Here is a 6,015-nt window from a genome sequence, read left to right as displayed (position 1 = left end):
GGCGGCGGCGGCGGCGGCGGCAACGGGCGAGCGGCGGGACGGACGCAGCCGAACCCCAGCGACGTACGCGAGCACGCAGCACGCGAGCGCGCGCCTCCCGCCTTCCCCGCCCTCCCCGCAGGCGGAGGGTAACGGGAGGGAGCGCGCGTTCGCTTCCCGCCCGGCCAGGGGTGGGGGCGGGGCCGGACCGGGGGCGCGCCGGCGTGGGGGCGGGGCCGGGTGATGGACAGGCGGCGCCGGCGGCGCGGGGGCCGGCCCTCGCGCACGTCCTCTCGCGAGCTCTCCGTGGCTGGGCCTGCGCCGCCTTCGGAGCCCGGCGGCTCCGCCCCTCCCCCCGGAAGTGCTGCCCCCGCCCGCGCCCGCGCCCCCGCCCGCGCCCCGCGAGCGCTCCTGCTTTTGTCCTTTGAACCGGGAGTGGTTTCGACTTGTGAGCGGCTTTGGAGTTAAGTCTGGCTTCTAACCGTCTTTGTGTCTGTGACCTTGGGCCCGTTGCGCGCCACCTCCGCCTCTCTAAGTCTCGTTTGTCTTCTCTGTGTAAAGGGGATTGCAATTCCACCTTCCGGAGTCGACTAGGGAATTAGGAGACGAGCGGCGCCGGGCACTTAGCACGGTCCCAGCGCATCGCAAGTGCCCGAGGAATACCAGCGGCTTTAAAGACGGCACATGCGGCTTCGGTAGAAGCAGTGCGGACGGTGGAGAAGGCTGGAGTTTTGGAGCCAGATTAGTTAGGCTTGACACGGACTAGATTACTTGGCCAGTTTATTTTCTATTGTAAAATTAGAATGATTTATCCCATTTTAATGGACTAGCTGGGTAAGCTAAATTGGGGTAGTATATATGGAAGGATACACTGCTTGGAATGGTATCTGGAACGTGGTAGGAATTCAAATATTTGTTCCCTTCTCACTGGATTTACCTAGAACCACAAAGGAGTTTTGTTTGCTTTTATTTATATTACCTTTTAATAAATATTTTTATTTGAAAGAAAGAGGGAGGGAGGCGCAAACGGGGGCAGGAGGGGCAGAGGGAGGAGGAGCAGCGACTCCCCGCCGAGCAGGGCTGGGTCCCAGGATCCAGAGATCACGACCTGAAGCCCAAGGCAGATGCTTAACCGACTGAGCCACCTAGGCACCCCCTTAAAATTATATTTTGAAAGCATAATTCATTAACTGGCTCAAATACAGTGAAAAGTCTTCCTATCTCTGTCCTCTAGCCACCTAGTTTCCGTCCCCAGAGGCCAGCAATGCAATCAGCTTCCCAAAGGTCCTTTGGGAGGTATTTAACACAAATAAAGCAATAGTAGTGTACTATATGTACAGTTTTGTGCATACTGTATTTTGAAAGTCATTCCATTAGTACAAAAAGAACTTCCTCAGGACCACTATTCTGGCTTACAAAATACCATTATACACTCAGGTTATTTAATCAGTGCCCTAGTGAAGGATATTGAGATAGGTTCAAACCATTTGTTAGAACTGCTGCAATGAATAATTCTGTATATATATATATGTGTGTGTGTGTGTGTGTAGGATCTATTCCTTAGAAGTAGGATAGTTGGGTCAAAGGGTGTGGGCAAATATAGTTTTGAGAGATATTGCTCAATTCTCTTCCATAAGTACCTGTTTCCATCTCATCATCAACACGTTATCAAATTCTATGATCTTTGTCAGTCTGATAACCGGAAAACACTACCTGGGGGTAGTTTAAGTTGCATTTATCTTATTTGGAATGAGCCTCATTTCATTTAAGAGACATTTATACTTTCCTTTCGGTGTCTGCTTATATCGTTTGCTCTTTTTAAAAAAATTTTTTTGAAAAAGATTTGAGAGTGAGCGAGCACTCAAGAGTGTTGGGGGGGGAGGGGTGCAGCGAGCAGAGGGAGAGAGGCTCCTCAGGTTACCTGCTAAGCGCAGAACTTGGGCTCAATTCCAAGACCCTGAGATCATGACCCTGAGCCAAAATCCAGAATCAGCCACTCAACTGATGGATCGACCCAGGCAACCCCCTCCTTTTTGAAAAAAGATTAATTTATTTGAGATAGAATGCAAAAGCTGGGGTGGGGGGCAGCGGGAGGAAATCTCAAGCAGGTGCCCCATTGAGCGCAGAGCCCAATGCAGGGCTCAGCTTCATCTCACTATTCGAGATTATGACCTGAGCTGAAACCAAGACTACCTAACTGACTGAGCCACCCAGGTGCCTCCTTTGCCTGTTTTATTGATTCATAGGAGCTCCCTGTATATTAGGGAAATCAGTTCTTTGTTAGATGAATTGCACCTATTTTTCCCCTAGTTTGTTAACTTGACTTTGGCCAGTGTTTTCTGCCCTGCAAAAACCTAAGATATTGATGGGGTCAAATTTATCCATCCTTTATTTTTCTTTGATTCTGGATTTTGTGTTGTAGTTTTTCTCACTTTGAGGAAAAGAAAAGACAAAATACAGCTCCCATGGTTGATTCTATTTTTAGGACCTACTTTTATAATGCAATCTTTGATCCATTTAAAATTTAGTAGTAGGAGGATCATAATATTAAGAACTGGTGCTAACCTTGGTTGTCCTATAGTCTGATCAACCTATTATACAGATGGGAATGAGAGCACCATGCCAGGGAAACGTCAGTCTCTAAATCCTCCTCCTCTTCCAGAGTTTCCTAATTCAGGGAGTGGCACCTTCCATCCAGCAAAGTACTCAAGTTCAACCTTCAACTGCCACATCTAGTCTGTCCTGTTGATTCTTCCTTCATGTTACTGAATGCATCCACTCCACTCCCACTTACTAAGCTAGAGTAAGCTTTGTCATATTGTTCATACATCAGGACTTTTAACTGTGCTGTTCCCACTGTCTGCAGTATGGTTGGCTCCTTATTCAGGGCTCAGACCTTCCTTGCCTACCTCAGCTCAAGTATCTTGTCACTGTGATACCACTGTATTCTTTTTTTTCACAACATCTACCACACTTTGTAATTGCCTTGTTTATTTCTTCACTTGTTCATGGTCTCCTCCACTAGAATGTAAGCTCCCTGGTATCAGGAGCTGTATTTTTTGTCTCCTGTCTAATCCCTAACATCTGTGACAGTGCTTTTCACATAGTGGGTGTTCAAAATGTTTATTAAGTGAACAAACAAATGATATCTTACCTGAATTACTTCAGTGGCCTCCTGATTCTCCTTTTTCCTGCCTTCCCATGAGACAGACTCAGGGAAATTTGAACTCTCTTCTGATTGACATGCTAATTATCACTGAACAAAATCAAGGAGTGCACAGAAAAGAGGGAGCACAAGGCCAATTGTGGGGCCAAAAAAATCAGGATTGACTGGTATGGTGACCAGAGAGGGTCAGGGGACTCAGCTTCTGGTGCCAAATCTGCAGCCTGCTGTATAACCTTGAACAACTCAATTCACCTCTCTTGGCATCTTCCTCTTCTGAAAAGCTATGATATTAATTAAAATCTCAATCATACAGGAAAGTTGTAAAAAATCAAATGGAGATGTTTGGTGAAAGGGCCACTGCAAGGGGTTAGGGGCATAAATAGGGAAATAGAGAAAGCTTGCTTTTTTCAGAATGCGAACATTTCCTTACCTTTAGGTCAGCTCTGCTGTCTTCCCAGGATTTTCCTGCCAGCAAATGCAGGCAGATACTGTGCCAGGCCTCAGTCTCTCTTCTTTACCATTTCCAGCTGCCCTGGGTAGGCCCAGTGTCCTATTCAGGGCACGATGCCTACCAACAAACATGAGGCTGGTAGGTGCAGCCAAGAGCTTCCAGGTGCCAGGACAGGCATGCATGCTGCACATAAAAATGAACCTTTCCTTCTGGGCCTCAAGTCTTTCCCTGAGGAAAGCGGGCTTATTTATCTCATCTCTGAAGACACAAAATCTCATTATGGTAGTAGCTACAGGTAGTTGCAGAGTGGATGCCCCCAGAAGACAATAAGCTGAGAACACCAGAGTCATGAAGCCTCCGGGCATCAGGTGTGCCTGAGCTTTGGTTTAGGAGGAATGCCTCTTTGTCTTCTTTTAGTCTCTTGGAGCCAAAGGTTCCTTCTCCATCCATTTGAGAAGGATTTTGTTTACTTAGTGGGCCAGAAGAGCTGTCCTGACTCCACAGAGATTATTCAGCCTGAAAATGAAAAAGCCTCTCCTAAAGTGTGGAAGAGATGATCCATGTTAAGTCCCATTCTCTTTTGCTATGGCCTTGTCACAGTCTCCTCTCTCTGCTGGCCTCTGAAATGTTGGCAGTCCCCATGTTGGTCTTTGAAGTTTCAGGGGATTTTACTTATTCGATATTCAAAAGCCTGGGAATTTCTGATATTATCTCTTCTTTTCGTGCTTCCCTTCTCCCACTGTCCCCAACCTGCTACCAGAGGAATTTTTCCCCCAAAGCACAGTTCTCATCTTCCGGCTCAGAAATCTTTTGTTCCCTACTGCCAAAAGGATAAAGTTCAAATTCCTTAGTGGGGAATCACAAACTGTCACAGTTCACTTTTTCAGCTTCAGCTTGATTTGATTTCAATGTAAATTAAATCAGAGAATATGTGTATCAGTTATAATTAGCTTCAGAGAAGGCCCAAATACCAGGCACTTAAATAACATAGAAGCTTGTTTCTCATGTAAAACAAATCCTGAGGTGGGCAGATGGGGCTTCTGGGTGCCAGGGACCCAGGCTTCTTGGATCTTGTCACTGACCCATTCTTGACATGGCCAAAGATGGCTGTGCAAATTCCAGGAATAGGGTCTGCGTACCAGCCAGAAGGAAAGTGGAAAGGGAAGAAAAAGGTACAGGATGGATGCCAGCTATATTTTAAAGACCTTCTTGAGAAATGGACACCTACCGCCTCTGTTTGCATCACAAGGGACAGACCTCGTCTGCTGCAAGGAAGGCAGGAAAGCGGTTTAGTCCAGCCTACCACGTGACCCTTGAATACTGTCAGCTTTCTCAGGAAGAAAATGGATGTCTTTGGGGAAATGAGAAGATTCTAACATAAATGTCCTTCCTCTCTAACTTTGCTTAATCTGGTCCCCTAGTTTATAACGCTTGTCTCCCTTCCCTGAGAAAACTATAATCATCCTTTAGAGCACAGCCCAGTTATCATCTCCAGACCCCTGGAGGTACTGTTCTTAGGACATTTTGCACGAGGTCTCTAATCATAGTGTCATGAAACTTCCTCCTTCCTGTCTGCCTCCTTGGAAGTTTGTACCAGGGGTTGCTGCTCCCTCTCTCCATGGCTGCAGCTCACCACTCCCCCAGAAGAACCTAATCTTAACTTTTCACTCCTGTAGCCTTTGGGCAGACTCCCCACCCTCTCAGGCTCTTTTGCCCACACTGACCATTCTGTACAAGGCAGCTGCCCCACAAACCTCCAGGGTAGAGGACAAGGGGCAGGAGGGACTTGGGCAGATTGGGGCTGATCCTGAGCCTAGGTGCATGAGGTAGCAACACGTATCCAGAGGATACCTGTAGACCTACCCTAGCCCTGGGCTGAAGCTAAGTCCTTTCCTCCAGAGGAAACAGAAAATGCTCCCAAAGGCAAGAGCAGTATGCCAGGGGCCTGTATACATGTTTGTATGTAACCAAGCCTGAGGGCACTCTGGCCTTCTGAGCCAGTTTTCCCATATCACTTTGCTGCTGAAAGTCCTTCTGTGTCTTCCCAGCTCTGAAGGGTTAGTGCTGCCTTCTTGAACCTTTCTGTTCTGAGCTCTGCTCACACACAGTTCCTACCTCTGTCCTCACACTCTCCTGTCTTAGGTGGCAGAGCCAGGCTCACAGCCCTCCAGATTCTCATATGCACTGTTGGTTTTGCTTGGTACACGTTTTCCTGCTTGGCCTTCAAGATTTGGTGTGGATGATACCTCTTTCATGAAGCCTTCCTCTGAACACCTGTGTCAGTGGCCTCATTAGCCTACTGGGAGGGTCTGTCCCCTGCTCTAGGCTAAGCAACTAGAGGGCCAGCTCCCTCTCCCCTCTCCAGCATCCCTAGCCTCAGGCACATACTAGGTATCCAGTAAATACATTCCAAAGTCTA

Source organism: Canis lupus, chromosome 5 (assembly GCF_048164855.1).
Source record: "Canis lupus baileyi chromosome 5, mCanLup2.hap1, whole genome shotgun sequence".
NCBI lineage: Eukaryota > Metazoa > Chordata > Mammalia > Carnivora > Canidae > Canis > Canis lupus.
The sequence above is the reverse complement of the archived record's forward strand: the minus strand, read 5'-3'. Positions refer to the sequence as shown.